Consider the following 20,167-nt stretch of genomic DNA (forward strand, 5'->3'; position numbering starts at 1 on the left):
TCTTTGTCTCTCTTATGTGTTCCCTTGTGTGTATGTTTTCTTGTATTTCACTTGTCTGCGGCGCTGGTTAATCGACTTGGCACATAAAGCAAACCCACCGTCCTCGTGTTTCTTAGCTCCCGTCTTGTTTGCAAACTTTTCTCCTGTGTTTATTTTACTTTGTCAATAAAACGTGGTTGCCGGGGAAACGGTGCTGCAGAAGTTGTTGCGAGCTGACCTCTAGGAGGTAAACAGTCGGCTTTTGTAATCTAATCAGCGAGCAAAGCAGAAACGTTAGTCTAAAAAGCGCTGGCTGAGTATTTTGTGGACATTATGCAGAAGAAAAGGAAGGAACGGTGAGTCGCAGGCTGTCGGTAAATATCAGCGCTGGACACCAGCCTCACACCGCTGGGCTCACTGCACCATGAGCGAGTCCGTCGGCGCCTCCTCCTGCTGGGGTGTGTTACTGCAGGAGTGAGGAGTCTCCGGTCTCCGGTCGCGTCATGATCTGCAAGTGGAGGTGAGAGACGGCGGCGCAGTGGGTGGCAGCGCTGGGAGCCTGGATTTAGTTCCTGGGGTGCTGTCTGTGTGGAGTTTGCATGCTCTGCTCATGTTCTCGTGGCTCCAGTTTTCTGGGGTGCAAAATTCTGTTTATTTCACAAGACGGACCCGGGCAGCAGCATGTGTCTGCAGCGCTCATCCTGCCTGCATGTTTGCAAACTTTTCTCCTGTGTTTATTTTACTTTGTTAAATAAAACGTGGTTGCTGGGGAAACGGTGCTGCAGAAGTTGTTGCGATCTGACCTCCGGGAGGGAGACAGCTGGCAAAGCCGAAACTTTAGTCTAAAAGGCGCTGGCTGGAGAAGTTTGTGGACATTTTGCGGAAGAAAAGGAAGAAGCGGTGAGTCGCAGGCTGTGTGACAGGACTGTCGGGGAAATGTAAGCGCTGGGCTGAGCGAGTCCGTCGGCGCCTCCTCCTGCAGGAGTGAGGAGTCTCCGGTCTCCGGTCGCGTCCTGATCTGCATGTGGAGGTGAAAGGCTGAGAGACGGCGCACATGCTCTGCACATGTTCTCATGTGTCTGGTTTCCTGGAGTGCTGTCTGTGTGGAGTTTGCATGCTCTGCTCATGTTCTCAAGGGTTTCCTGCCACTTCTGCAGTCCAGTGTTGGTGAGTCTGTCGGGTTGATTGTGTTGTGGTGTGAGTGTGCCCTAAAGGGGTTTTAATAGTATGGGGTTTGTGTGTTCACTTGTATGCAGACCACTGGAGAGACCGGTTGTTTTTTGCCAGGCAGACTAATGGCTGCATATTCAATTCCAGCTACTGAACCAGCAAGTGGGACAGTGTTTGAAAACCCTTTCAATGAAAGGTTTGTAGAACAGTGTTGCTATTGTTCTGTTTAATTCGAGGTCACCAAGCTTATAAATGGTCTCACAACGTTTGTCTCTTTTCAGGTTTCTCCGACCCGGAGAGTGAACAAAGAAGTGATAAGGGCCCATAACACCTAAGCTCGGCACTCTCACACTCTTCAGCCACACGAGCTTCCTCCTGGTAAAATACTGGGCAAGCCCCTTTCTGACAGGGACAGTGGAAAACCCCCTGAGGGAGATGGGCTGAGGGGAGGAATAAAACCATCTGAGCCGGAACGGAGCGCGCTCCCGATTCCCACTAGACCCGGGAGACGACACAGGCAGCACAAGGGAAGCTGCGGCGCTCGAGTTCACGGAGGCAAGGACCGATTGACGACCACGGGAGACAGTGGCATCGGAACAGAGGTACTGTACAGAGACTTTTAATACCTGAAGGCAAGGAGCGAGAAACCGGCCCGGCTAGCCGCTCCAAACTGAGGGGAATGGAATACAGTTCGCGGGAGGATTTCTAGTGGAACCTGAACGGAGTCTGGGGAAATGGGACCGGCCTCTCGTTCACTGGGGCCATCAAAGACTTTACAGGTACGAAGAAGAATCGTTCGAGTGGCCACTCTTCGGTACTTGACAGAAAAGACTGCCGTCCCTCTGGATTCATTATGACCCTTGGAAGGACCTTTTGTTGCTGCTGTTTTCGTTGTGTCTTTGGCTGATGGTGAAAGTGGATAGAAAATAAAAAGGTCACTTATACGATACACATGCTTGTCGCTGGTCTGTGTGGGCATTGGTGGATCTGGAAGATCAACAGAACCTGTTGCATTGCTAGGTGCCGTAGTCATATATGAGGCAGGAAATAATTCTTGTTTGAGGGGTCACCTCACTGTGACACGAACGTGTTGGGAAGACGCGCCAGTTCTGACGTTAGTGCGACGGGTCTGTAGGCATTAAGGCAGGTTCTTGTGTCCTTTTTTGGAACAGGAACAATAACAGAAGATTTGAAGCAGTCTGGCACTGTGCACTGGGACAATGATTGCTTAAAAACGTCTGTAAAGATTGGAGCGAGTTGGCCAGCACAGGGCTGTAGTGTGGCTGGAGATACACAGTCAGGTCCTGCTGCCTTTTTACAGTTTTGCTTTTTGAATAGCCTTAACACATCCTGTTCTTTGCTTCACAGGGCATTCTCAAGACTTGTAAACGGCGTCAAGTCTTCGTGAGAGATTGAGTGTGAGTGGGTGTGGCACTCCAGTTGAGTGGGGGACAATAGCTCATCCCCAGGATGTGAATTATTTGGAGGAGTTGCGAGACTGCCATGGACAAGGTCGTTGGAGATCCTTTGTGTTTCAGACCTGCTGTAAAATGTGTTATCTGGTAGAGAGTGATCAAGATGTATCTGAGGGGATTTTCTTTTGGAATTGGTAACAGTTTGGAGACCTTTCCAGACAGATAAACAGTCTTTGTTAGCAAACAGTTGTTCTAGCTGTGGACAGGAGGGGAATCAAAAGGTAGAGAACACTATTTTTAGAGAAATGGCCCTAAAGGAACAAAGCATAGTGTAGGATGCCACTAGCTTAAGTCTTAACAGCACTGCATGAGAGGAGAAGCCAGTGTCTATTTGTTCTGAGGGGTCCTCAGAAAGGTCAAAAGGTTGCAAACAGATAGGAGACTGGTTATATGCCTGAAGCTTAGCTAGAGGAACATAACATTGCTGGAATGCTGAGAGGGGAGGTTATCAGAGCCTAATGTTATTGCGAAAAATGGCAACTAGGTATAGAAGATCTGATGAATGTCTGTCCTGTGATTTGTTAGGGGTTTCATGTAATTGTGTGTCCAAGTAGTCCGGACTGCTGTGCTATGTGTTGTTTGTCTTGTGAATTTTCTGTTTTACACCTATTGTATCCATAGTGGTACGGGCCAAATCCTATTTAAAGGGTGTTGCGAGCACTGGGGTTTGTTGGGAGTGGTAAGTTAGGAGTCTGGAAATGAGAGCAAGGTGCGAGTGGATATGATAAAAAGATTGTTCCTTTATTTTGTTTCTGATACCTGGTGAAGAGACGCAGTGAGTGTTTGTGTGGCCAGCTGCGTCAACTTCAATAAAACTGGCCTTTTGGTTTGTTTGAGTGCTGACTTGCTATGGTGTATTTTTTCTCTCTGTGAACAACACGTCCTACGGCCAACACTACCCACACAGGAGGTGTGTGCGTGACAGCTCCTCAGCTGCAGCAGGAGTCCAAGTGTGCACAGATTTCTTGTTGGGGTTTGTTGTTTGAAGTTTCTGTTTCGATGTAGGAAGCAATTGTGCCAATACGTGGTCCGAGTTATAGCACGGGACGAGAGCTCCCGAAGAGCGCCTGCCTCCTGCCCGATTCGACGTCTAAAATCATCACAGAACGAGAGGAGCCAACAGGAATGCAAGTCTCTTCTGGTGAGGAGCCTCCGACACAGCCCCCAGTACTGGGTGTGCAGAAAGAATCCTGTTCTACAGTTGTGGTGCGAAATGGCCTCCAGTCCTTGTCAAATGCTGGGTTTCTCTGGACTGCAGTCCCCTCCGCATTTGGATGATTGTGATTGGTGTTGCTGTAGCTGTGCTGTCCTGAGACTGACTGGTGTCAAGACCAGCTGTACTCTGGGATCAGCAGGGCCTAGTGGTGGTATGAATTGTGGCCTCTGTTTCTCAGGTGTAACAAGTGTTAGATTACTCTGTTCTGTATGTTTATCAATAGTGGGTACTGGCCTAATTCAGCCCTGCACTCGCTGTTGGCTGTTTTTCTCTGCGCAAGGCGGATGTTTCTACAGATTGATTAAAGTTTCTACAGAGTGTACTCCTGGTCTGTGAGGGGACCCCACACTTCACTGCCGTATAGGGCAATGGGTTGGATTACACTTTCAGATATTTGGAGCCAAATTCTTGTTGGTGGGTTGACATTGAAGAGCCTCCTTCTTATTGCGTAGAAAGCCCTGAGTGCCTTCTCCCTCAGTGCCTTCACTGCCAGGTCAAAGCTCCCAGAAGAGCTGATGGTGAGACCGAGATATGTGTAGCTGGATGTGTGCTCCAATGTGTTGTTGTTCAGTGTGAATTTTGTACCCGTTTCCCTGAGGTCTGGCTTTCTCCTGGAAAACCATAACTCTGGTCTTGTCCAGATTGACTGGCAGTGCCCAGGTGTGACAGTCCTGCTCCAGCAGTGCCAGGCTCTGCTGTTCTGGGTCCAGATGGGCTGGCAGTGCCAGGCTCTGCTGTTCTGGGTCCAGATTGACTGGCAGTGCCCAGGTCTGACAGTCCTGCTCCAGCAGTGCCAGGCTCTGCTGTTCTGGGTCCAGATGGGCTGGCAGTGCCCAGGTGTGATAGTACTGCCCCAGCAGTGCCAGGCTCTGCTGTTCTGGGTCCAGTTTGGCTGGCAGTGCCCAGATGTGACAGTCCTGCTCCAGCAGTGCCAGGCTCTGCTGTTCTGGGTCCAGATGGGCTGGCAGTGACCAGGTCTGACAGTGCTGCTCCAGTAGTGCCAGGCTCTGCTGTTCTGGGTCCAGATGGGCTGGCAGTGCCTGGGTCTGACAGTGCTGCTCCAGCAGTGCCAGGCTCTGCTGTTCTGGGTCCAGATGGGCCATCAGAGCCCAGGTGTGAATGTGATGGGATGTGTGGCGGTTTGGTAGGAAGCCAGTCTGACTCTAATGCAGGACATTGTGCTCAGTAAGGAGGGCCGGTTATCAGATATTCAAGACTGAAGCCCCGGTACCTGTTGGGGTCGAGTCTGTCTCCATTCTTACAGACGGGCGTGATCAGTCCTTGATTCCAGGCCTCAGGGAAACAGCCGGCCGTCAGGACGAGGTTGAGGAGTTTGAGCAGGCTTTGCTGCAGGTCTGAGCTCCAGTTGGGTCAAGCGTTGTTGACTGTGTCTTGGCTACAGGCCTTTTGTGGTCTGAGAGTTGTCTGTTTGTGTATGTGCCTATCTTCTTTAGGGTGTGCATGTAGTGTCTAACCATCTCACAGTATCTGAGGCGCAGCTCAGAGTGGTGTGGTGTTGTTTTAGTTCTGGTAGTTCTCTTCAGTTGTTTCTGCACTCTGTATCAAACCATTTGATATTGTTTCTGAGTGTGTTTCATATGAATGTAGTAATTTTGATTTTAAGGCTAGTTTCTCAAAAACATGGTTTAAATTTATGAACGATTTGTTGGTTTGATACAGAGCGTTTTGAAATGTAAGGGATCAAGTAATGGGTTTATTTGCTGCTGAAAAGAGAAGAAAGAAAAAAAAAGAAATGAGACAATTAGCTTGTAATGAGTTTATAACAACAGTAATTAGATTCCTGCAAGCACTCTTTTCATTGTCCAACAACTGAAAGCTTTTAGGTATAAAGGAAGGGTCCTCTAATATTTGATGTGTGAGCTTGTCGTTCTATTGGAGATGTTAGTGAGTCTGAGGATTCGTGTTAATATGACAATACTGCTACTACTATTAATAATACAGCATGGCAAGACTTCTTTCAGTCATTTCCCACCCCTCCACCTCAGTGAATCACACATGTTAAACTTCCATCTCGTGTTCCAGATCAGACATGAGCAATCCTATATTACAAATACTTACCACCAGACAATTTAACCAGACAATAATTTAAGCAATTATTAATTCAACAGAAGCAGCAGGACGAGTAAAGTGCCCCTCTGATGGCCGGTCCGTGGAATTAAACTGGAAAATTTCTTAGAAATGATTATTCTTACAATAATGTGCCAATGGCGCCGCTTGGTGGTCATTCAGCAAAATTTCACCGAAAGTTTGTTTAATTAAAATACCGTTAGTAATGTTCGTATTAATACGTTATTTTAATTTTAAATATATTTAAGCATTTTCAACAGCAAAGAATGCAAAGAATACATTGCATTGCAAACAAGAGTAATGAATGAATGAATGAATGTATTGTACATGGATACAAAATACAAAAAAAATACAATAAACCCAAAATTAAAATAACATTCAAAAGGCGCGAGTCGATGACGTCAGAAGGAAGTCGCCCACAGGGCGTATGGGTAATGTAGTTTCTGTAGTTCTCTGGCCCGCACTGCCCACGTGTTTCGGTGATTTGATTGAACATCAGAATTAATTATATTGTACCATTTCAGCGTGTTTATCGTGTCATGGATTTCCATGACTGTCTTGTGGGTTCTCTTGTGTGTCATGTTTATTTTAGTGGGTGGCAGTGCTGGGGCCCTGAACTGTAATCATTCGTGTTACTCATCATCATTGTTACTGTGACCCTCCTGGGAGGAGTGGACCTTTGTAAGATTCCTGTCCTGGCAAGCAGCAGGTGACAGTTTGCTGTCCGACTCAATTACACCTCCGCTACCTCATTTCACCTCTTTCACCAGCCTGTAAAGGGGGTTGTGATAGTATGGGGTCTTTCTCTTTAACAACCTCAAACCGCAGGAAAGAAATGCTTCATTTATAAGATTGAAATATAACCAGAAAGTATAAAAATAGCTATTTGTGTGTATCATGTCAGAAATATTTGTTTTTATTTTTAAAGAATTTAGAAGAGAAATATGATTAATAAGGCAGCAGAATCCATTTAAACTGTCATTTTCCTGTTTAGGTTGGAAAGTTTAATTTGATCAAGTCCACTTGAGTGCCTAAGCAACTATTTGGGTAGTTTGGCTGGTGTGGTGGTGCTCTCCAAATACCTGATCCAAACGGACAGAGAGACAAAGTGAGAAAGAAAAGGTGTAAATAACAGATATATCATATGCAGAATACAGTAATGTGCTGTTCAGCACAGTGACCTAGAGTGAAGATGGAAATCAGTCATTCTAGTGCTCTCAATGGTTTTCCATTACAAACGGACCAGGGCTTCCTGAGACACAGGCAGTTGGAGTTATATAGAGTTAGAGGTTGTTTTCACGGCACCAGCCGACTAAAGCAGAGACCTCCTTCCACTCCAGAATTTTTTTTTTATTTGGGTGGGATCATCTGGAGTCTTGATTCCTTTCACGGAGTCAGCAGTAGATACACAGCTGTTAGCATAGGAGGAGTACAGAAGAGGTGACAGCAGTGCTGGGGACCCTGGTATCTCTTCCACTGAGGACCCTCTGGCACAACCAGAGGTGTGAAATTGAAATTGTTTGGAAGGAATGGGAAGCTAAAGGCAGAGTCACAATCTCTGATTCATGTAATCAAAACAGTAAGTTCTTTCCTCAGGCAGCTTCGTTAGAACATTTTAAATAGATGTAAAAGTGTATTTACAGACTATATCAGCCCTTATCTTTATTAACCTGGTTTAATCTTTTTTTCAGAAGTGTAAATATATTATACTATGTACCCCTGATGGTATTATTGATGTGCTATAAATATACTCTTGTTTGTATTGTATCTATTCTTATTGCTACCATAAAAAGTTAAAAAGAACTGCACTTTCGAGAAATGTCCACTGGGCGGCGACAGAGATACACGAGTCTATGGCGGCGAGTCCAATAGCGCCTCCGTACAGATCCTCGTTGTGCAAAGATTGAAAATCAATACAGATGATAACTGTGACGTTTGTGACAGCAACTCTGAAAGATAACGTAAAGAAGGAAACTAATATTGACATTACTTTTAAAGAAGTTAAATAATACTACATTTTAAACCTATTGAAAGTAATATGAAAATATCGTTTGTATTTAAAAAAATATGATACTTCATAATAATTAACGAAATGCTGTGAGAGGAGACCCATGTTTAAACACTTTAAAACGGATGTAAATGCGTCTGTACAGACAATTTGAAACATGTACGGACCTCATCTGCTTTTGTTTACTATTAAACAAGATTACTTGTTTAATCTTTTTCCATAACATGTACATGTATTATCGTATGTACCCCTGGCTATACTCTGTGTTATATGTATTCTTGTTTTTATGGCATGTATTGTTGTTATAATTAAAAATAAAAAGACGCGAATCGATTACGTCAAAAGGAAGTCGCCACAGGGCTTGTGGGAAATGTAGTCTCCATAGTGCTCTGGACTGCGCTCCGCACGTGTTCCGCAGATTTGATTGAGCATCAGAATTAATTATACAATGTCAGTGTATTTACCGTGTCGCGGATTTCTATGTCTGTCTTACAAGACGGACTCGGCAGGAGCTGTTCCTTGCTCTCCGGAGTGAAGCTGTTCTGGGAAGAGACGAGCAAATCTTTAGACTCTTTGTAAATGAGACATCATCATGACAGCTGTGCCGACCTGCTCTTTATAGGCCTGTTGAACCTGTTTGTGTAAAAAGCAGGAGTCTTGTGTACCCCTGATTGTGTTATGTGTACTCTAGTGTGTTTGCAGCGCTCGTCCTGCCTGGTTTATCAACTCGACACAGAAACAAAACCCACTGCCGTCGTGTCTGTGGGTTTCTGAGCTCTCTTGTCTTGTTTGCAAACTTTTCTCCGGTGTTTATTTTACTTTGTTAAATAAAACGTGGTTGCCGGGGCAACGGAGCTGCAGTAGTGTTTGCCGGAGCGGGTCTGACCTCCAGCAGGTCAACAGGCGGCTTTTTTAATCTAATCTGCGAGAAAAACAGAAACTTAAGAAACTTTAGTCTAAAAAGCGCTGGCTGGAGTATTTTGTGGAAGAAACGGTGACTCGCAGGCTGTGGGACAGGACTATCAGGGACACATCAGCGCTGGACACCAGCCTCACACCGCTGGGCTCACTGCACCATGAGCGAGTCCGTCGGCGCCTCCTCCTGCTGGGGTGTGTTACCTGGGCTGCTGTCTGTGTGGAGTCTGCATGCTCTGCCCCTGTTCTCATGGGTCTGGTGTCCTGGGGTGCTGTGTGTGTGGAGTCTGCATGCTCTGCTCCTGTTCTCATGGGTCTGGTTTCCTGGGGTGCTGTCTGTATGGAGTCTGCATACTCTGCCCCTGTTCTCATGGGTCTGGTTCCTGGGGTGCTGTCTGTGTGGAGTCTGCATGCTCTGCCCCTGTTCTCATGGGTCCTGTTCCTGGGGTGCTGTCTGTGTGGAGTCTGCATGCTCTGCCCCTGTTCTCATGGGTCTGGTTTCCTGGGGTGCTGTCTGTGTGAAGTCTGCATGCTCTGCCCCTGTTCTCATGGGTCTGGTGTCCTGGGGTGCTGTCTGTGTGGAGTCTGCATGCTCTGCCCCTGTTCTCATGGGTCTGGTTTCCTGGGGTGCTGTCTGTGTGGAGTCTGCATGCTCTTCCCCTGTTCTCATGGGTTCGGTTTCCTGGGGTACTGTCTGTGTGGAGTCTGCATGCTCTGCCCCTGTTCTCATGGGTCTGGTGTCCTGGGGTGCTGTCTGTGTGGAGTCTGCATGCTCTGCCCCTGTTCTCATGGGTCTGGTGTCCTGGGGTGCTGTCTGTGTGGAGTCTCCATGCTCTGCCCCGTTCTCATGGGTTCAGTTTCCTGGGGTGCTGTCTGTGTGGAGTCTGCATGCTCTGCCCCTGTTCTCATGGGTCCTGTTCATGGGGTGCTGTCTGTGTGGAGTCTGCATGCTCTGCCCCTGTTCTCATGGGTCTGGTTTCCTGGGGTGCTGTCTGTGTGGATACCTGGTGAAGAGACCCAGTGAGTGTTTGTGTGGCCAGCTGCGTCAACTTCAATAAAACTGGCCTTTTGGTTTGTTTGAGTGCTGACTTGCTATGGTGTATTTTTTCTCTCTGTGAACAACACGTCCTACGGCCAACACTACCCACACAGGAGGTGTGTGCGTGACAGCTCCTCAGCTGCAGCAGGAGTCCAAGTGTGCACAGATTTCTTGTTGGGTTTTGTTGTTTGAAGTTTCTGTTTGTATGTAGGAAGCAATTGTGCCATCGTGTGGTCCGAGTTATAGCACGCGACCAGAGCTCCCGAAGAGCGCCTGCCTCCTGCCCGATTCAACGTCTAAAATCATCACAGAACGGTGAGGAGCCTCTGACACAGCCCCAAGTACTGGGTGTGCAGAAAGAATCCTATTGTACAGTTTTGGTGTGAAATGGCCTCCAGTTCTTGTAACATGATGGGTTTCTCTGGACTGCAGTCCCAGTGCACTCCGCTTTGGATTTGCAGTGGTGTTTTCTACAATGGAAAACCCTTTGTTTGTACAGAATGGAAATGGCAGTCTGCATGTTTTAATAATCTAATGTGATCATGTACTACAGCTTAAACACTGAGCCAGGTGACGTTTGATTCTAAAAGATTTCTCTATCATTTCAGCGGCGCCTTGTCTGCGGCAGCCCGGCAGCTCCTCCTCCCTTCCAGCTGAGACTCTTCCCTCTCCAGAGGTGGGTTAGTGCTCTCAGGTCATCTTCTCTCACACAGCTGTGGGGCGGAAACGCTACTTCCACTGGGCAGAGAGCAGACGGGCAGTGGGAAGGGCAGCCCTGTGTTTGGGGATCAGGGCTGTCCCTGCTGAGGGATGCTTTCAGAGCCAAAGCAACTGGCTGGGTTATGAACTTTATGGTGTGATCCAAATATGACATACAAAGACAGAGAATGAGAAAGAAATAGTATTGCATGTATCTGATCAAAACAGTCTCTTTCAGACAAAACAAATATTGAACAAAAACTTAGTTGCAACACACTGCACTACACTTTCTTCTAGGCTGACATTACTGATAGTTTGTGCTGTCTTCCTTTCAGTCTGCAGGGTGTGCATCTTTTTCCTCAGCTTCCTACACGAGGAATCAGTTTCTCCTGCCCTGGTTTCACTCCTTTATATCTCACAATCTTCTGCAGCTCCTGGAGGCTGACGACATGTTTGCTGTTTCTGAAAAATTGCTGACTGGCTCATCAGCACAATTGCTGATTCAAAATCCTTTACTCACATGTTGCCTTAGCCTCTGTATCACAGAGATGTCTTCTGGGTTGGGTAGATCGATAGTGTGCTTTTGCTCAGTTGCTCTGCTCAATGCGTGGTCTTTTAACTCCGGCTGGGTACGAGCACCTCACTCTCCACACGGCTTTCCAAGGCTCTGTCATCGTGTGTGAGGATGTTGTGTAGCTCGTGAAACAGTTCCCCCATTTGAGCCCTGGATTTACTGGGTACTTGAATACCTGAATCTTGCCGTCAGTCCTGATCACCTTGTTTTTGTTCTGCAAGGACAAGGCACCTCCCCAGCACTGAACACAAACTGATACTGGCGGGTTGATTGTGTTGTGGTGTGAGTTTGTGTCTGTGGGGGTGAGGTGTCCCCTGCAGCGCGAACAAACATGCAGACTCCACACAGACAGCACCCCTGGAATCAAACCCAGGGCCCCGGTGCTATGAGGCAGCGATGCTAACCACTGTGCCGCAGTGTTGCCCCCTTTGAAAATGTCTGACTTCCGTTTAATTTGAGGTCACAAGCTTATAAATGGTCTCACAACGTTTGTCTCATCTCAGGTTTCTCTGACCAGGCCCAAGGACCTGTAGTCACTGACAGCTTCTGCAGTCTGACGGTTCATTTCAGTAGGCTGGAGGGATGGCGCAATTATCCTCAAATCAGTGAGTATTGTTTTGCTCTTGTAACATGAAACATCAAAGAGAAGTCAACAGACTATTCCGTGAAACTGTTCAGACTGGCCCGTGGTGATTTTCTGGGTCCTTTAGTAAGCTGTCCGGGACTGTGTCATCGAAACACTTTGTGAGAAGCCAGTCTGTGTGTTTGCTCTTGTGATCATTCGTGAACGAATGTAAGAGAGTGTAAGAGAGGGAGAAGATTCGGCCCTGGAGTGATCCAGTTTTCTATTTAACAACCTCAAACTGCAGGAGAGAAATGCTTCATTTCTAAGATGGAAATATAATCAGAAAGTATAATTAGCCATTTGTGTATATCATGTCAAAAAATGTTTTATATATAAAAAGAATTTAGTAGAGACATTTGCTTAATAAGGCAGTAGAATAAATGTTGTGATGCTGGTGTGATGGTGCTCTCCAACAAACTGATACAAATGGACAGAGAGACAAAGTGAGAAAGAAAATGTGTACATAACAGACATATATGCAGAATACAATACAGTGCTGTAAAGTACAGTACCCTAGAGTGAAGATGGAAATCATTCATTCTGGTGCAGAAGAAATGAATCTGCTCTCAATGGTTTTCCTGTACAATTGGAACACGTTGTGAATTCTACATAATTCACAGAAAACAAAATAAACAACTCATTCACTCCCCTGCTGTCCGTGACCCAGAGCTCAGTAATCATTTCACTACTGAAGATCATGCAGTTTTTAATGCTTTTCATTTGAACATCCTACTTGTTAATATTTCCTCTTAGATGAGAATATTCTCTTCGGCGTGTCTTTACAACTCTTCTCTTATTGCTCCTCTTGTCAGTAATCCGGTGTGAAAGCTGTCTCTGTCGGAATCAATGTCTTACCTCTCCGTCTTGTGTTTCAGGTCTCCTCTGGCTGCTGACCCTGCCGTCAGGACAGAACACATCCCGCACTGACCACACTGCTGGGTTTACTGTACGTGACAATAAAGAGCTTGAGCAACACATCTAATGTGATCTCTGCACGCTTCCCGAGGAGGGTCCAGCAACGTTCTATATAGTGCACATCACCATCGGGATGAAAAACAAAAATCCCCAGTGGGAGTCCAGTCTTTCCCTGCTACGCAAATTGCTTTTCGTTAGGTGAGGTCGCAAGTTCTTAGTGGAGAATGTTGTACAGTTTCTTAATGCAATAGGGCGAGTAAGACTGAAGTTCCCTCCGTGTTGGCCGATCAGTGGAACGAAACTGAAAAAAGCTCCTTGAAACTGTGATTCATACACTTATACACTGGCTCAGCATGGTGCTCACCTGCTGTCCTTGGGTGTCTGCTGAAATTTGATTTTTTTTCAGGAGCACTGTGACCCAGAGCTCAATAATCATTTCAGCTACTGAAGATCATTCAGTTTTTAATGCTTTTCATTTGAACATCCTACTTGTTAGTATTTCCTCTTAGGTGAGAATACTCTGGTACTTTTCTGGGTCTTAGTTGAGTGAGCTTTATTAGAATAATTGAACAATACTTTCACCTCCACATAACACTCATAGATTTTTCAAGGGTTAAATATGGGAGCCACGTTTCTTACATGTTTCCTTTTGTAAGTTGATTCACAAAGCTTTCACCGCCTCCACTCCAGTGAATCACTTTGTTTAGCAAGTGATCAGGTGGAACAGTTTAATTTCTTCCTGCAAATAATGCCTTTTCCTTTTTCATCCCATTCAAGTCTCCGTCCTAGTTAGTCATTGTGATGTAGAACGGCAGTGGTCCAGTTGAAAGGTTCAAGGTTTCACTGTGTTTTAGAGTGCAGATAAAGAAGATAATAGGAGAGGAAACTGGAAAAGCCGTGACTCTGTCATTCCATTCAATTCAATTTATTTTCATATAGCACCTTTCACAACAAGGTTGCCCCAAGGCGCTTAACAATGCAGGTAAATATACATTTTGTGAATACAGAACTGAAGACAATGGAGGAAAGGAACCAAAGACTCAGTAAGGAGAATAAAATCCTCTAGGGGTCCAAGGTCAACTGGCTGCCCAACCCCTTTGGGCATGCTAACATTATATCATTAAAAAAAAAGAAAGAAATGAATGCGGGTATTAATCCATCCATCCATCACGTTATCTGTATGTCAGTACCCCATGCAGGTCTCTGCAGACAAGCAGAATCCTCCTAAACGACAGCTGTATCCATGATGCCCCTCTTGGATCCATGGCACTGATGCAGCATTCAACTCACATGGTGCCCAGCCCATGACAGACAGTATTTCTCCTCTGCAGTATCCCTGCGAGGCAGGACAGGTGCCTGACCTCTGAGAGCCTTGTAAGTAAGTAGAAGGAGTTTGAAGTCCGCCCTGTACCCGAGAGGAAGCCAATGAAGAGAGAGAAGTATGGGGGTTATGTGGTCATTCTTTCTGCTCCAAGTAACAATTCTAGCTGCTGCATTCTGTAAGTATTCAAACTCTTTGCTGTGACAAATCTAACGTACTTTAGGCAGACAAAACGACCTTAAAAAGCCACATGATTTTTAAGTAGTCTGTGTGTAGTAACAGTGGTTCACATTATTTCAGAACGTATACTCCCGTCTCTGTAACTTTCCTCAGTCAGCTATTGAACATTCTGTATTTACACCACGAATGCACTACTTTGTCTCGCGCGCGGTCACACTGGCCGTCCACAGGCACGGGCAGGAGCAGGGAACACGAGGCCGCTCTGTAGTGCCCCTGTGGCTCTCCAGCAGAGGGGAGCACTTTGCTCAACAGCCCTGAGCCAAAGGACCCAGTGATAAAGCTGAAAATCTGGCAAGTCCCCCAGTCTCCCTGGGGCGCTGAAGAGGATTTCATCTGATGCTGAGGTTCCTGTAACTCAACACAAAATTGAACACGGCGAGTTATGAGTTTGTGAAGAAGTGACAGCGGAACAATGTCAAACAGGAAGTTAACCTACAGGAAAGAATGAATTGAATCTCTGATATTCAAGCATGCAGTGTGACGTCCACTGTCTATTCAAATCTACTCTGCAAGTCTTACAATTCTTTTTCATACACCGTCTCCTGGTTATTGTTTTGTGAGTGCTTGAACTGTTTCTCAGTAGAAATAAGACCGATAACTCACTGCTTCAGGATGCACACTATCGTCGATGAAACCTGTGGTGTAAGCAAGCGAAAAGAGACAGATCCTTCTAAAACACAGAGGCCATCGGGAGGGCAGAAACACTCTGCAACAGGTAGGAGCTGTGGAGCCGTGATTCCCCCGAGCCAGAGCCCTCGTCCTCCCTCGACAGCGAACTGAGCTCCAGCGACTGGAGCAGCTACCTGCCGTCGTGGGACCTCCTGCAGATTGGGAACGGGTAAGGCAATTCGACACGAGCCCACTCCTCTTCCCACTGCTTACACCCCTATAACAAATAGTTTCAGGGTATTCAAGTACAGGATAAAGAGATGACAGGTGTTCCCAATTGGCTGAGGATACAACTCTCTCTCTCTGAGAAAGCACACAGAGGTGGACAAAGCAATTAAATGCGTTTACAAGTCATTTCCTCTGTTTCTGGTCTTTCTTTACATATCAGAAAAGTGAACTGGTGGCTGTTGGAAAGTGTCTGCTCCGTACGTAATATACATGTAAAAGATGTGATTAAATATCTTGGTATTAAGATTTTCAAAAAGGTGATTTTGTGATTTGATGTTCTCTACCTTAGTAAAATAAAAAAAAAAACTTTATTCATGGTTGCTATTTGTCAAACACGGGCAGAAGGAGGCCTAAATGCTACAGGGTTTAGAGCATCTAATACCGATACCGACAGTATTATTTACAAAATTAAGCAAAGTAGGTGATGTATGTTTCCCTAATTTAATCATTCAGGAACTAGGTATTGATGCTTTTAAGAAACTAACAGTAGCCCATCAGAACCTATGGAAGAATTTACAACCTTTATTAGACTACAAGGAAAACAATGTAGTTATACGTGTACTAATAAATACTTCAGATCCCTCTCGCAATCTCACAATATCTTGTCAAACTATTTTGGAGCACCTCTTTGGGGAAAGTGAGTGGAATCAAACATGACTATTGTCAAACAGATTTTGTATGAATAATAAGGTTAAGGCGTCAGTACAAAATTGTACATTGAATCGACCCGGTAAAGATACACAGTGTGCATAGATTTAAAAGTAATATAGATGATAATTGTCTATCTCAAAGCAGCCCAGAAACCTTACGTTTGTTTTTGTTTTGTTCTGTTGTTAAAACACTCTGAACAGATCGGCAAAATGGTGTAAAGAAGGCTTCTAATTCTGACATTTCCTGTAGACAAATTGATGTTATTTTACTGCTCAATACTGCTGAACCGAATCTAAAATATAATGTATCATTGGCTTAATCATTATACTCGCTCGTTATTAGATGTAGAAATAGCCTAAAGATGAGAAATAATCGAAAATTGAATAATTAGACCGTATGTCGTAGTAGCAGATTGTACTTCTCGCCTACTTGATGTGGTCGAGCAACTCCACAATCGCCATACAATCCGTCCGTTCTCATGCTCTGACTTTCAGGTTGGGCAGTGGACTGGATTCCAGGGCAAACTCGTTCTTGTTTGATTATCCGTGTGAAATCTCGCCCAATATAACAGGTAAGCTCATGCACTGAAATGATGCGCTTCCAAATTAAAGCGACACGCATTTGAATAATTCAAAATACACACGAGGGAACGTCTCCAAACCATGCCTAAGTATCACAACATGAAAGCTGTGCGTACCTTATCTTTATTTGACTGTATAATGTACTCCGGTGATCTGTAACGTACTCTTGCGTGCATCGTAAAGGATCCGGACTTCCGGCTACGGAAAACCCGGAGTGGATCAGCCTTTGCACCGGACCCGGACTTCCGGCTACGAAAAACCCGGAGTGGATCGGCCTTTCCACCGGACCCGGACTTCCGGCTACGAAAAACCCGGAGTGGATCGGCCGTTCCACTGGATCCGGACTGCCGGCTACGGAAAACCCGGAGTGGATCGGCCTTCCACTGGATCCGGACTGCCGGCTACGGAAAACCCGGAGTGGATCGGCCTTCCACTGGATCCGGACTGCCGGCTACGGAAAACCCGGAGTGGATCGGCCTTCCACTGGATCCGGACTGCCGGCTACGGAAAACCCGGAGTGGATCGGCCTCCCACTGGATCCGGACTGCCGGCTACGGAAAACCCGGAGTGGATCGGCCTTCCACTGGATCCGGACTGTGAGCAGCTTTTGTCCAATCGGCGCTGAGATTTCAGCAGGAGGCGGGAGACAGGCTCTTGTCCAGTCACACAGCTTCAGTCCCGGGACTTTTCCGAATTCCGGCGGGCGGTGACACTTCCGAGAAATGTCCACTGGGTGGCGACAGAGATACACGGAGCTGAGTCTCAAAGCGCTATCGGAAAGACTTGAAATCGGAAAGAAATACATTTGTTACGTTTTAATCCCATTGAAAAGGAAGATGAAAATATCGTTTGTATTTTAAAACATTATTATACTTGCGCAACATAATTATTAAGGGAATGGTGTGAGAGGAGACCGTGTTTGAACAGTTTAAGACGGATGTAAAGACATTTTATTTCAGAATGTCTTTCTGAAATGTGTCTGTTTCTGTGTTGTAAGAACGTTGAAGCATGGACGGGCCTTATCTGCATTTACCTTGTTGAATCTTTTTTTCCATAAAATGTACATGTATTATTGCATGTACCCTGACAATACGACTGCTACGTTACGTTTTCTTGTAGTTTTTGGTCTCATAAAAAATACAAAAGTATGAGTCGATGACGTCAAAATGGTGTCGCCCACAGGGCTTATGGGTAATGTAGTCTCTGTAGTTCACTGGGCTTCCCTGCCCATGTGTTTCGCTGATTTCATTGAACATTAGAATGAATTATATTAATACAATTTCAGCGTATTTATCGTGTCTTGTATTTCTTTGTCTCTCTTATGTGTTCCCTTGTGTGTATGTTTTCTTGTATTTCACTTGTCTGCGGCGCTGGTTAATCGACTTGGCACATAAAGCAAACCCACTCGTCCTCGTGTTTCTTAGCTCCCGTCTTGTTTGCAAACTTTTCTCCTGTGTTTATTTTACTTTGTCAATAAAACGTGGTTGCCGGGGAAACGGTGCTGCAGAAGTTGTTGCGAGCTGACCTCTAGGAGGTAAACAGTCGGCTTTTGTAATCTAATCAGCGAGCAAAGCAGAAACGTTAGTCTAAAAAGCGCTGGCTGAGTATTTTGTGGACATTATGCAGAAGAAAAGGAAGAAACGGTGAGTCGCAGGCTGTCGGTAAATATCAGCGCTGGACACCAGCCTCACACCGCTGGGCTCACTGCCCCATGAGCGAGTCCGTCGGCGCCTCCGCCTGCTGGGGTGTGTTACTGCAGGAGTGAGGAGTCTCCGGTCTCCGGTCGCGTCATGATCTGCAAGTGGAGGTGAGAGACGGCGGCGCAGTGGGTGGCAGCGCTGGGAGCCTGGATTTAGTTCCTGGGGTGCTGTCTGTGTGGAGTTTGCATGCTCTGCTCATGTTCTCGTGGCTCCAGTTTTCTGGGGTGCAAAATTCTGTTTATTTCACAAGACGGACCCGGGCAGCAGCATGTGTCTGCAGCGCTCATCCTGCCTGCATGTTTGCAAACTTTTCTCCTGTGTTTATTTTACTTTGTTAAATAAAACGTGGTTGCTGGGGAAACGGTGCTGCAGAAGTTGTTGCGATCTGACCTCCGGGAGGGAGACAGCTGGCAAAGCCGAAACTTTAGTCTAAAAGGCGCTGGCTGGAGAAGTTTGTGGACATTTTGCGGAAGAAAAGGAAGAAGCGGTGAGTCGCAGGCTGTGTGACAGGACTGTCGGGGAAATGTAAGCGCTGGGCTGAGCGAGTCCGTCGGCGCCTCCTCCTGCAGGAGTGAGGAGTCTCCGGTCTCCGGTCGCGTCCTGATCTGCATGTGGAGGTGAAAGGCTGAGAGACGGCGCACATGCTCTGCACATGTTCTCATGTGTCTGGTTTCCTGGAGTGCTGTCTGTGTGGAGTTTGCATGCTCTGCTCATGTTCTCAAGGGTTTCCTGCCACTTCTGCAGTCCAGTGTTGGTGAGTCTGTCGGGTTGATTGTGTTGTGGTGTGAGTGTGCCCTAAAGGGGTTTTAATAGTATGGGGTTTGTGTGTTCACTTGTATGCAGACCACTGGAGAGACCGGTTGTTTTTTGCCAGGCAGACTAATGGCTGCATATTCAATTCCAGCTACTGAACCAGCAAGTGGGACAGTGTTTGAAAACCCTTTCAATGAAAGGTTTGTAGAACAGTGTTGCTATTGTTCTGTTTAATTCGAGGTCACCAAGCTTATAAATGGTCTCACAACGTTTGTCTCTTTTCAGGTTTCTCCGACCCGGAGAGTGAACAAAGAAGTGATAAGGGCCCATAACACCTAAGCTCGGCACTCTCACACTCTTCAGCCACACGAGCTTCCTCCTGGTAAAATACTGGGCAAGCCCCTTTCTGACAGGGACAGTGGAAAACCCCCTGAGGGAGATGGGCTGAGGGGAGGAATAAAACCATCTGAGCCGGAACGGAGCGCGCTCCCGATTCCCACTAGACCCGGGAGACGACACAGGCAGCACAAGGGAAGCTGCGGTGCTCGAGTTCACGGAGGCAAGGACCGATTGACGACCACGGGAGACAGTGGCATCGGAACAGAGGTACTGTACAGAGACTTTTAATACCTGAAGGCAAGGAGCGAGAAACCGGCCCGGCTAGCCGCTCCAAACTGAGGGGAATGGAATACAGTTCGCGGGAGGATTTCTAGTGGAACCTGAACGGAGTCTGGGGAAATGGGACCGGCCTCTCGTTCACTGGGGCCATCAAAGACTTTACAGGTACGAAGAAGAATCGTTCGAGTGGCCACTCTTCGGTACTTGACAGAAAAGACTGCCGTCCCTCTGGATTCATTATGACCCTTGGAAGGACCTTTTGTTGCTGCTGTTTTCGTTGTGTCTTTGGCTGATGGTGAAAGTGGATAGAAAATAAAAAGGTCACTTATACGATACACATGCTTGTCGCTGGTCTGTGTGGGCATTGGTGGATCTGGAAGATCAACAGAACCTGTTGCATTGCTAGGTGCCGTAGTCATATATGAGGCAGGAAATAATTGTTGTTTGAGGGGTCACCTCACTCTGACACGAACGTGTTGGGAAGACGCGCCAGTTCTGACGTTAGTGCGATGGGTCTGTAGGCATTAAGGCAGGTTCTTGTGTCCTTTTTTGGAACAGGAACAATAACAGAAGATTTGAAGCAGTCTGGCACTGTGCACTGGGACAATGATTGCTTAAAAACGTCTGTAAAGATTGGAGCGAGTTGGCCAGCACAGGGCTGTAGTGTGGCTGGAGATACACAGTCAGGTCCTGCTGCCTTTTT

The 20,167-nt window shown here is 46.4% G+C and overlaps 3 long non-coding RNA genes across 3 annotated transcripts; all 3 read left to right on the top strand.

Moving 5' to 3' along the window:
* Positions 1–1,202: 1,202 nt before the first annotated feature.
* On the top strand, positions 1,203–2,098 carry LOC138224730 (uncharacterized). Its single transcript, XR_011183155.1, has 2 exons — positions 1,203–1,345; positions 1,431–2,098. It is a non-coding gene; the product is annotated as an uncharacterized lncRNA (long non-coding RNA).
* A 9,572-nt stretch (positions 2,099–11,670) lies between these two features.
* Positions 11,671–12,763, top strand: LOC138224878 (uncharacterized). Its single transcript, XR_011183337.1, has 2 exons — positions 11,671–11,768; positions 12,664–12,763. It is a non-coding gene; the product is annotated as an uncharacterized lncRNA (long non-coding RNA).
* Positions 12,764–18,903: 6,140 nt separating this feature from the next.
* On the top strand, positions 18,904–19,799 carry LOC138224692 (uncharacterized). The gene is made up of 2 exons (XR_011183129.1): positions 18,904–19,046; positions 19,132–19,799. It is a non-coding gene; the product is annotated as an uncharacterized lncRNA (long non-coding RNA).
* The last annotated feature ends 368 nt before the right edge of the window (positions 19,800–20,167 follow it).

Source organism: Lepisosteus oculatus, chromosome 23 (assembly GCF_040954835.1).
Source record: "Lepisosteus oculatus isolate fLepOcu1 chromosome 23, fLepOcu1.hap2, whole genome shotgun sequence".
NCBI classification, from domain to species: domain Eukaryota; kingdom Metazoa; phylum Chordata; class Actinopteri; order Semionotiformes; family Lepisosteidae; genus Lepisosteus; species Lepisosteus oculatus.